Source organism: Strongylocentrotus purpuratus, unplaced genomic scaffold (assembly GCF_000002235.5).
Source record: "Strongylocentrotus purpuratus isolate Spur 01 unplaced genomic scaffold, Spur_5.0 spur5_scaffold_21, whole genome shotgun sequence".
Lineage (NCBI taxonomy): Eukaryota > Metazoa > Echinodermata > Echinoidea > Camarodonta > Strongylocentrotidae > Strongylocentrotus > Strongylocentrotus purpuratus.
The window spans coordinates 7,541,068-7,553,149 of NW_022145607.1; positions in this window are offsets into that span (position 1 = coordinate 7,541,068).

Sequence of the window (12,082 nt, forward strand, 5' to 3'; positions counted from 1 at the left end):
TAACCCCTTGCCATTTTTGTAAAAAAAGGAGCATTTTTCAACATTTCATGAAATTATTTGCAATAACATATTTTGAGTAGACAGGGTTCATAAACATCTTCTGGAGATGAAACAAAATAGAAAAAATCTTTCTTAAAATTCATGAATTTTGGCCAAAATGATGGGCTAACCCCTTGTCATTTTTGTCAAAAAAGGGACATTTTTCCACATTTCATAGAATGATCTATATTAACACATTTTGAATAGACAGAGGTCATAGACGGTTTCCAAGGACGAAAAGATACGAAAAACAGACCCTTTTGAAAATTCATGACTTTTGGCCTTGCCATTTTTGTCAAAAAAGGGACATTTTTCCACATTCCATAAAATGATCTGTAGTAACATATTTTAAATAAACAGAGGTCATAGACGGTTTCTAGGGATGAAAAGATACCAAAAACGGACCCTTTTGCAAAAATCATGAATTTTGACCAAAATGAGGGGCTAACCCCTTGTCATTTTTGTCAAGGCCTATTTTGTCAAGGCTATTTTTCCACATTTCATAGAATGATCTGCAATAACATATTTTTAGTAGACAGAGGTCATAGACAACTTCTGGAGATGAAACGAAATAAAAACGGACCCTTTTGAAAATTCATGAATTCTGGCCAAAATGATGGGCTAACCCCTTGTCATTTTTGTCAAAAAAGGGACATTTTTCCACGTTTCATAGAATGATCTGCAATAACACATTTTGAATAGACAGAGGTCATAGACGGTTTCTAGGGATGAAAAGATACCAAAAACGGACCCTTTTGCAAAAATCATGAATTTTGACCAAAATGAGGGGCTAACCCCTTGTCATTTTGGTCAAAAGAGGCATTTTTCCACATTTCATAGAATGATCTGCAATAACATATTTTTAGTAGACAGAGGTCATAGACAACTTCTGGAGATGAAACGAAATAAAAACGGACCCTTTTGAAAATTCATGAATTTTGGCCAAAATGAGGGGCTAACCCCTTGTCATTTTTGTCAAAAAAGGGACATTTTTCCACGTTTCATAGAATGATCTATATTAACACATTTTGAATAGACAGAGGTCATAGACGGTTTCCAAGGACGAAAAGATACGAAAAACAGACCCTTTTGAAAATTCATGACTTTTGGCCTTGTCATTTTTGTCAAAAAAGGGACATTTTTCCACATTCCATAGAATGATCTGTAGTAACATATTTTAAATAGACAGAGGTCATAGACGGTTTCTAGGGATGAAAAGATATGAAAAAAGGCCTTTTTGAAAATTTATAAATTTTTGACAAAATGAGGGGCTAACCCCTTGTCATTTTTGTCAAAAAAGGGCATTTTTCCACATTTCATAGAATGATCTGCAATAACATATTTTTAGTAGACAGAGGTCATAGACAACTTCTGGAGATGAAACGAAATAAAAACGGACCCTTTTGAAAATTTATGAATTTTGGCCAAAATGAGGGGCTAACCCCTTGTCATTTTTGTCAAAAAAGGGACATTTTTCCACGTTTCATAGAATGATCTATATTAACACATTTTGAATAGACAGAGGTCATAGACGGTTTCTAGGGATGAAAAGATACGAAAACAGACCGTTTTGAAAATTCATGAATTTTCGCCAAAATGATGGGCTAACCCCTTGCCATTTTTGTAAAAAAGGAGCATTTCTCCACATTTTATAGGAGATCTGCAATAACACATTTTGTATAGACAGAGGTCATAGACAACGTCTGGAGATGAAACGAAATAAAAACGGACCCTTTTGAAAATTCATGAATTTTGGCCAAAATGAGGGGCTAACCCCTTGTCATTTTTGTCAAAAAAGGGACATTTTTCCACGTTTCATAGAATGATCTGCAATAACACATTTTGAATAGACAGAGGTCATAGACAGTTTCTAGGGATGAAAAGATACTAAAAACGGACCCTTTTGCAAAAATCATGAATTTTGACCAAAATGAGGGGCTAACCCCTTGTCATTTTTGTCAAAAAGGGGCATTTTTCCACATTTCATAGAATGATCTGCAATAACATATTTTTAGTAGACAGAGGTCATAGACAGTTTCTAGGGATGAAAAGATACTAAAAACGGACCCTTTTGCAAAAATCATGAATTTTGACCAAAATGAGGGGCTAACCCCTTGTCATTTTTGTCAAAAAGGGGCATTTTTCCACATTTCATAGAATGATCTGCAATAACATATTTTTAGTAGACAGAGGTCATAGACAACTTCTGGAGATGAAACGAAATAAAAACGGACCCTTTTGAAAATTCATGAATTTTGGCCAAAATGAGGGGCTAACCCCTTGTCATTTTTGTCAAAAAAGGGACATTTTTCCACGTTTCATAAAATGATCTATATTAACACATTTTGAATAGACAGAGGTCATAGACGGTTTCTAGGGATGAAAAGATACGAAAACAGACCGTTTTGAAAATTCATGAATTTTCGCCAAAATGATGGGCTAACCCCTTGCCATTTTTGTAAAAAAAAGGAGCATTTTTCAACATTTCATGAAATTATTTGCAATAACATATTTTGAGTAGACAGGGGTCATAAAATCTTCTGGAGATGAAACGAAATGGAAAAAATCTTTCTGAAATTTCATGAATTTTGGCCAAAATGATGGGCTAACCCCTTGTCATTTTTGTCAAAAAAGGGACATTTTTCCACATTCCATTGAATGATCTGTAGTAACATATTTTAAATAGACACAGGTCATAGACGGTTTCTAGGGATGAAAAGATATGAAAAAAGGCCTTTTTGAAAATTCATAAATTTTTGACAAAATGAGGGGCTAACCCCTTGTCATTTTTGTCAAAAAAGGTCATTTTTCCACATTTCATAGAATAATCTGCAATAACATATTTTTAGTAGACAGAGGTCATAGACAACTTCTGGAGATGAAAAGATACCAAAAACGGACCCTTTTGCAAAAATCATGAATTTTGACCAAAATGAGGGGCTAACCCCTTGTCATTTTTGTCAAAAGAGGCATTTTTCCACATTTCATAGAATGATCTGCAATAACATATTTTTAGTAGACAGAGGTCATAGACAACTTCTGGAGATGAAACGAAATAAAAACGGACCCTTTTGAAAATTCATGAATTTTGGCCAAAATGTCATTTTTGTCAAAAGAGGCATTTTTCCACATTTCATAGAATGATCTGCAATAACATATTTTTAGTAGACAGAGGTCATAGACAACTTCTGGAGATGAAACGAAATAAAAACGGACCCTTTTGAAAATTCATGAATTTTGGCCAAAATGAGGGGCTAACCCCTTGTCATTTTTGTCAAAAGAGGCATTTTTCCACATTTCATAAAATGATCTGCAATAACATATTTTTAGTAGACAGATGTCATAGACAACTTCTGGAGATGAAACGAGATAAAAACGGACCCTTTTGAAAATTCATGAATTTTGGCCAAAATGAGGGGCTAACCCCTTGTCATTTTTGTCAAGAAAGGGACATTTTTCCACATTTCATAGAATGATCTGCATAACACATTTTGAATAGACAGAGGTCATAGACAGTTTCTAGGGATGAAAAGATACTAAAAACGGACCCTTTTGCAAAAATCATGAATTTTGACCAAAATGAGGGGCTAACCCCTTGTCATTTTTGTCAAAAAGGGGCATTTTTCCACATTTCATAGAATGATCTGCAATAACATATTTTTAGTAGACAGAGGTCATAGACAGTTTCTAGGGATGAAAAGATACTAAAAACGGACCCTTTTGCAAAAATCATGAATTTTGACCAAAATGAGGGGCTAACCCCTTGTCATTTTTGTCAAAAAGGGGCATTTTTCCACATTTCATAGAATGATCTGCAATAACATATTTTTAGTAGACAGAGGTCATAGACAACTTCTGGAGATGAAACGAAATAAAAACGGACCCTTTTGAAAATTCATGAATTTTGGCCAAAATGAGGGGCTAACCCCTTGTCATTTTTGTCAAAAAAGGGACATTTTTCCACGTTTCATAAAATGATCTATATTAACACATTTTGAATAGACAGAGGTCATAGACGGTTTCTAGGGATGAAAAGATACGAAAACAGACCGTTTTGAAAATTCATGAATTTTCGCCAAAATGATGGGCTAACCCCTTGCCATTTTTGTAAAAAAAAGGAGCATTTTTCAACATTTCATGAAATTATTTGCAATAACATATTTTGAGTAGACAGGGGTCATAAAAATCTTCTGGAGATGAAACGAAATGGAAAAAATCTTTCTGAAATTTCATGAATTTTGGCCAAAATGATGGGCTAACCCCTTGTCATTTTTGTCAAAAAAGGGACATTTTTCCACATTCCATTGAATGATCTGTAGTAACATATTTTAAATAGACACAGGTCATAGACGGTTTCTAGGGATGAAAAGATATGAAAAAAGGCCTTTTTGAAAATTCATAAATTTTTGACAAAATGAGGGGCTAACCCCTTGTCATTTTTGTCAAAAAAGGTCATTTTTCCACATTTCATAGAATAATCTGCAATAACATATTTTTAGTAGACAGAGGTCATAGACAACTTCTGGAGATGAAAAGATACCAAAAACGGACCCTTTTGCAAAAATCATGAATTTTGACCAAAATGAGGGGCTAACCCCTTGTCATTTTTGTCAAAAGAGGCATTTTTCCACATTTCATAGAATGATCTGCAATAACATATTTTTAGTAGACAGAGGTCATAGACAACTTCTGGAGATGAAACGAAATAAAAACGGACCCTTTTGAAAATTCATGAATTTTGGCCAAAATGTCATTTTTGTCAAAAGAGGCATTTTTCCACATTTCATAGAATGATCTGCAATAACATATTTTTAGTAGACAGAGGTCATAGACAACTTCTGGAGATGAAACGAAATAAAAACGGACCCTTTTGAAAATTCATGAATTTTGGCCAAAATGAGGGGCTAACCCCTTGTCATTTTTGTCAAAAGAGGCATTTTTCCACATTTCATAAAATGATCTGCAATAACATATTTTTAGTAGACAGATGTCATAGACAACTTCTGGAGATGAAACGAGATAAAAACGGACCCTTTTGAAAATTCATGAATTTTGGCCAAAATGAGGGGCTAACCCCTTGTCATTTTTGTCAAGAAAGGGACATTTTTCCACATTTCATAGAATGATCTGCATAACACATTTTGAATAGACAGAGGTCATAGACGGTTTCTAGGGATGAAAAGATACTAAAAACGGACCCTTTTGCAAAAATCATTAATTTTCGCCAAAATGATGGGCTAACCCCTTGTCATTTTTGTCAAAAAGGGGCATTTTTCCACATTTCATTGAATGATCTGCAAAAAAACATATTTTTATTAAAGATAGACATCTTCTGGAGATGAAAAGAAATAAAAACAGTCCCTATTTTCGCCAAAATGATGGGCTAACCCCTTGTCATTTTTGTCAAAAGTGGCATTTTTCAACATTTCATAGAATGATCTGCAATAACATATTTTTAGTAGACAGAGGTCATAGACAACTTCTGGAGATGAAACGAAATAAAAACGGACCCTTTTGAAAATTCATGAATTTTGGCCAAAATGAGGGGCTAACCCCTTGTCATTTTTGTCAAAAAAGGGACATTTTTCCACATTTCATAGAATGATCTGCATAACACATTTTGAATAGACAGAGGTCATAGACGGTTTCTAGGGATGAAAAGATACTAAAAACGGACCCTTTTGCAAAATTCATTAATTTTCGCCAAAATGATGGGCTAACCCCTTGTCATTTTTGTCAAAAAGGGGCATTTTTCCACATTTCATTGAATGATCTATATTAACACATTTTGAATAGACAGAGGTCATAGACGGTTTCTAGGGATGAAAAGATACGAAAACAGACCGTTTTGAAAATTCATGAATTTTCACCAAAATGATGGGCTAACCCCTTGCCATTTTTGTAAAAAAAGGAGCATTTCTCCACATTTTATAGGAGATCTGCAATAACACATTTTGTATAGACAGAGGTCATAGACAACGTCTGGAGATGAAACGAAATAAAAACGGACCCTTTGAAAATTCATGAATTTTGGCCAAAATGAGGGGCTAACCCCTTGTCATTTTTGTCAGAAAAGGGACATTTTTCCACATTTCATAGAATGATCTGCAATAACACATTTTGAATAGACAGAGGTCATAGACGGTTTCTAGGGATGGAAAGATACCAAAAACGGACCCTTTTGCAAAAATCATGAATTTTGACCAAAATGAGGGGCTAACCCCTTGTCATTTTTGTCAAAAAGGGGCATTTTTCCACATTTCATAGAATGATCTATATTAACACATTTTGAATAGACAGAGGTCATAGACGGTTTCTAGGGATGAAAAGATACGAAAACAGACCGTTTTGAAAATTAATGAATTTTCGCCAAAATGATGGGCTAACCCTTTGCCATTTTTGTAAAAAAAAAAGGAGCATTTTTCAACATTTCATGAAATTATTTGCAATAACATATTTTGAGTAGACAGGGGTCATAAACATCTTCTGGAGATGAAACGAAATATAAAAAATCTTTCTGAAAATTCATGAATTTTGGCCAAAATGATGGGCTAACCCCTTGTCATTTTTGTCAAAAAAGGGACATTTTTCCACATTCCATAGAATGATCTGTAGTAACATATTTTAAATAGACAGAGGTCATAGACAGTTTCTAGGGATGAAAAGATATGAAAAAAGGCCTTTTTGAAAATTCATAAATTTTTGACAAAATGAGGGGCTAACCCCTTGTCGATTTTGTCAAAAAGGGGCATTTTTCCACATTTCATAGAATGATCTGCAATAACATATTTTTAGTAGACAGAGGTCATAGACAACTTCTGGAGATAAAACGAAATAAAAACGGACCCTTTTGAAAATTCATGAATTTTGGCCAAAATGAGGGGCTAACCCCTTGTCATTTTTGTCAAAAAAGGGACATTTTTCCACGTTTTAACGAATGATCTGCAATAACACATTTCGAATAGACAGAGGTCATAGACGGTTTCTATGGATGAAAAGATACTAAAAACGGACCCTTTTGCAAAAATCATGAATTTTGACCAAAATGAGGGGCTAACCCCTTGTCATTTTTGTCAAAAAGGGGCATTTTTCCACATTTCATAGAATGATCTGCAATAACATATTTTTAGTAGACAGAGGTCATAGACAACTTCTGGAGATGAAACGAAATAGAAAAAATCTTTCTGAAAATTCATGAATTTTGGCCAAAATGATGGGCTAACCCCTTGTCATTTTTGTCAAAAGAGGCATTTTTCCACATTTCATAGAATGATCTGCAATAACATATTTTTAGTAGACAGAGGTCATAGACAACTTCTGGAGATGAAACGAAATAAAAACGGACCCTTTTGAAAATTCATGAATTTTGGCCAAAATGAGGGGCTAACCCCTTGTCATTTTTGTCAAAAAAGGGACATTTTTCCACATTTCATAGAATGATCTGCATAACACATTTTGAATAGACAGAGGTCATAGACGGTTTCTAGGGATGAAAAGATACGAAAACAGACCGTTTTGAAAATTCATTAATTTTCGCCAAAATGAGGGGCTAACCCCTTGCCATTTTTGTAAAAAAAGGAGCATTTTTCCACATTTCATAGAATGATCTGCAATAACATATTTTTAGTAGACAGAGGTCATAGACAACTTCTGGAGATGAAACGAAATAAAAACGGACCCTTTTGAAAATTCATGAATTCTGGCCAAAATGAGGGGCTAACCCCTTGTCATTTTTGTCAAAAAAGGGACACTTTTCCACGTTTCATAGAATGATCTGCAATAACACATTTTGAATAGACAGAGGTCATAGACGGTTTCTAGGGATGAAAAAATACCAAAAACGGACCCTTTTGCAAAAATCATGAATTTTGACCAAAATGAGTGGCTAAACCCTTGTCATTTTTGTCAAAAGAGGCATTTTTCCACATTTCATAGAATGATCTGCAATAACATATTTTTAGTAGACAGAGGTCATAGACAACTTCTGGAGATGAAACGAAATAAAAACGGACCCTCTTGAAAATTCATGAATTTTGGCCAAAATGAGGGGCTAACCCCTTGTCATTTTTGTCAAAAAGGGGCATTTTTCCACATTTCATTGAATGATCTGCAAAAAAACATATTTTTATTAAAGATAGACATCTTTTGGAGATGAAAAGAAATAAAAACAGTCCCTTTTGAAAATTCATGAATTTTCGCCAAAATGATGGGCTAAACCCTTGTCATTTTTGTCAAAAAAGGGAAATTTTTCCACGTTTCATAGAATGATCTATATTAATACATTTTGAATAGACAGAGGTCATAGACGGTTTCTAGGGATGAAAAGATACGAAAACAGACCGTTTTGAAAATTCATGAATTTTCGCCAAAATGATGGGCTAACCCCTTGCCATTTTTGTAAAAAAAGGAGCATTTTTCAACATTTCATGAAATTATTTGCAATAACATATTTTGAGTAGACAGGGTTCATAAACATCTTCTGGAGATGAAACAAAATAGAAAAAATCTTTCTGAAAATTTTTGTCAAAAAAGGGACATTTTTCCACATTTCATAGAATGATCTATATTAACACATTTTGAATAGACAGAGGTCATAGACGGTTTCCAAGGACGAAAAGATACGAAAAACAGACCCTTTTGAAAATTCATGACTTTTGGCCTTGCCATTTTTGTCAAAAAAGGGACATTTTTCCACATTCCATAGAATGATCTGTAGTAACATATTTTAAATAGACAGAGGTCATAGACGGTTTCTAGGGATGAAAAGATATGAAAAAAGGCCTTTTTGAAAATTCATAAATTTTTGACAAAATGAGGGGCTAACCCCTTGTCATTTTTGTCAAAAAGGGGCATTTCTCCACATTTCATAGAATGATCTGCAATAACACATTTTGAATAGACAGAGGTCATAGACGGTTTCTAGGGATGAAAAGATACCAAAAACGGACCCTTTTGCAAAAATCATGAATTTTGACCAAAATGATGGGCTAACCCCTTGTCATTTTTGTCAAAAAAGGGACATTTTTCCACGTTTCATAGAATGATCTGCAATAACACATTTTGAATAGACAGAGGTCATAGACGGTTTCTAGGGATGAAAAGATACGAAAAACAGACCCTTTTGCAAAAATCATGAATTTTGACCAAAATGAGGGGCTAACCCCTTGTCATTTTTGTCAAAAAAGGGGCATTTTTCCACATCTCATTGAATGATCTGCAAAAAAACATATTTTTATTAAAGATAGACATCTTCTGGAGATGAAAAGAAATAAAAACAGACCCTTTTGAAAATTCATGAATTTTCGCCAAAATGATGGGCTAACCCCTTGCCATTTTTGTAAAAAAAGGAGCATTTTTCAACATTTCATGAAATTATTTGCAATAACATATTTTGAGTAGACAGGGGTCATAAACATCTTCTGGAGATGAAACGAAATAGAAAAAATCTTTCTGAAAATTCATGAATTTTGGCTAAAATGATGGGCTAACCCCTTGTCATTTTTGTCAAAAAAGGGACATTTTTCCACATTTCATAGAATGATCTATATTAACACATTTTGAATAGACAGAGGTCATAGACGGTTTCCAAGGACGAAAAGATACGAAAAACAGACCCTTTTGAAAATTCATGACTTTTGGCCTTGCCATTTTTGTCAAAAAAGGGACATTTTTCCACATTTCATAGAATGATCTGCAATAACATATTTTTAGTAGAAAGAGGTCATAGACAACGTCTGGAGATGAAACGAAATAAAAACGGACCCTTTTGAAAATTCATGAATTTTGGCCAAAATGAGGGGCTAACCCCTTGTCATTTTTGTCAAAAAAGGGACATTTTTCAACATTTCATAGAATGATCTGCAATAACACATTTTGAATAGACAGGGGTCATAAACATCTTCCGGAGATGAAACGAAATAGAAAAAATCTTTCTGAAAATTCATGAATTTTGGCCAAAATGATGGGCTAACCCCTTGTCATTTTTGTCAAAAAAGGGACATTTTTCCACATTTCATAGAATGATCTATATTAACACATTTTGAATAGACAGAGGTCATAGACGGTTTCTAGGGATGAAAAAATACTAAAAACAGACCCTTTTGAAAATTCATGACTTTTGGCCTTGCCATTTTTGTCAAAAAAGGGACATTTTTCCACATTCCATAGAATGATCTGTAGTATCATATTTTAAATAGACAGAGGTCATAGACGGTTTCTAGGGATGAAAAGATATGAAAAAAGGCCTTTTTGAAAATTCATAATTTTTTGACAAAATGAGGGGCTAACCCCTTTCCATATTTGTCAAAAAGGGGCATTTTTCCACATTTCATGAAATTATCTGCAATAACATATTTTGATTAGACAGGAGTCATAGACATCTTCTGGAGATGACAAGAAATGAAAATAGGCCTCTTAGAAAACTCATACATTTTGGCCATCAACCATGAACTTTAAGAACGTCATTCGTCATTTTTCGTTCTTTTTGTCCGACCTACTGCTTTCTTTTTGCTTGTGTCTTTTCGCTTCCTTTTCGGGGCTTTTGACAATGTTGTTGTTGAAGGTGTCTCAGCCGACAGCGTGGTACCTTCATCGCTATCACGATCGCTCGTATCTCCTTCCGAACATGAGCCGTTACTGCTCCTCCTTGCTGTATTCCTTTTAGACTTGTCTTCATGATCTTCATCTGTGGATGAAACCTTTCTATTGCTTTCTACCACGCTAGAGCCCAACGCAATAAGCGCTTTTCCTGGCGGATAGGATTTCTTCTCTGTTGGGGTAACTGTAGGAAGAAAATCATGCAGGTTTAATCGCTTCTTCGTTTTACCGCTGTACGAAGCTTGACACAAGACTCGAAGTGGCGGCTTGCTCGAAGCGATCGTCAGCTTGATGGCCGGTGGTGTATGTTGCTAGGTTACTCGGACACTTACTTTTCACATGCCCGCTCTCCTTACAAAAGGTGCACTTGCTAGCATTCTTGCATGTAGAAACACGATGTCATTTCTTCAGACATTTCGAACATGTAGCGATGTTATCTCCCCTCTGTTCTGCATGGTTGCCCAATGTGATACAAGCGACCACCGAATACCTTTCCGCAAAGAAATATTGGAAGGCTTTATAATCTTGGCTAGTGCAATGTATAATTCTTCACCCCACAATTGTTTTGTACTCACATTCCTAACGTCCTCCGATGTTATAAAGACGGGTTTGGGTCCGCTTGTACTGGCCATGAACAAAATGGGTGTGGCTTTTCCAGAACAATCATGTTGCTAAAAATCTCTCCTTTTCTTTAAAAGTTCACCAAAAGGTCCCAGAAAGGATGTAGTTTACGTTTCACTTCACCGAGACTCCAAAATACAGTCTGATGGTTTTTCAGTTCTTTAATAATTGACAATTTTAAAGCTAAAAAAGAGACGATGTGAAAAAGACGTCTTGACGTCGAAATCGCGCCCTCTCTAATTCTCTGGTTACCAGAAGGTGGCTACATACTTCAAAACAGAAAGGTAGAAGCAGACAAATCTGAGAAGCAAATTGATTATGACTTGCCAACTAGCAGAACAAAATCCATGAGTTGTAATAAGATATGAGGTTGCTAAGTGTATGAAAATCTCTTTTTGGCAAATGAGTTACCATATTACCATTAATACCTATTCCCCCGAGATGCGATCATGTATAGCATGTTGGTATCTGAATCCAAATTTAAAAAAAATCATAATATTTTAAACGTGTAATGTTTCTGTTATTTCTAGTAAATGAAGCAATGGATAAATTTCCCCACATTACTCTAAAACGAGATTACGAATTTGTCAATTAAAATCATTAAAACATTAATAAATCCAATTCAATTCAATAAATCTTCAATCGTTCATCCAATTTTTATCTTTCTGATTTCCTGCTTTCACTCAAATTACTTTGTTGTAAGAGTTCAGTGTCCTTTTAAATGTGAAGTGTTGATAAATGTGTTTACATCATGTATTTTCTGGTATTTAAATGCACAATTAAAATTTTGATTTGCTGTTGAGCCCTGTTACAATGTTAATTGCAA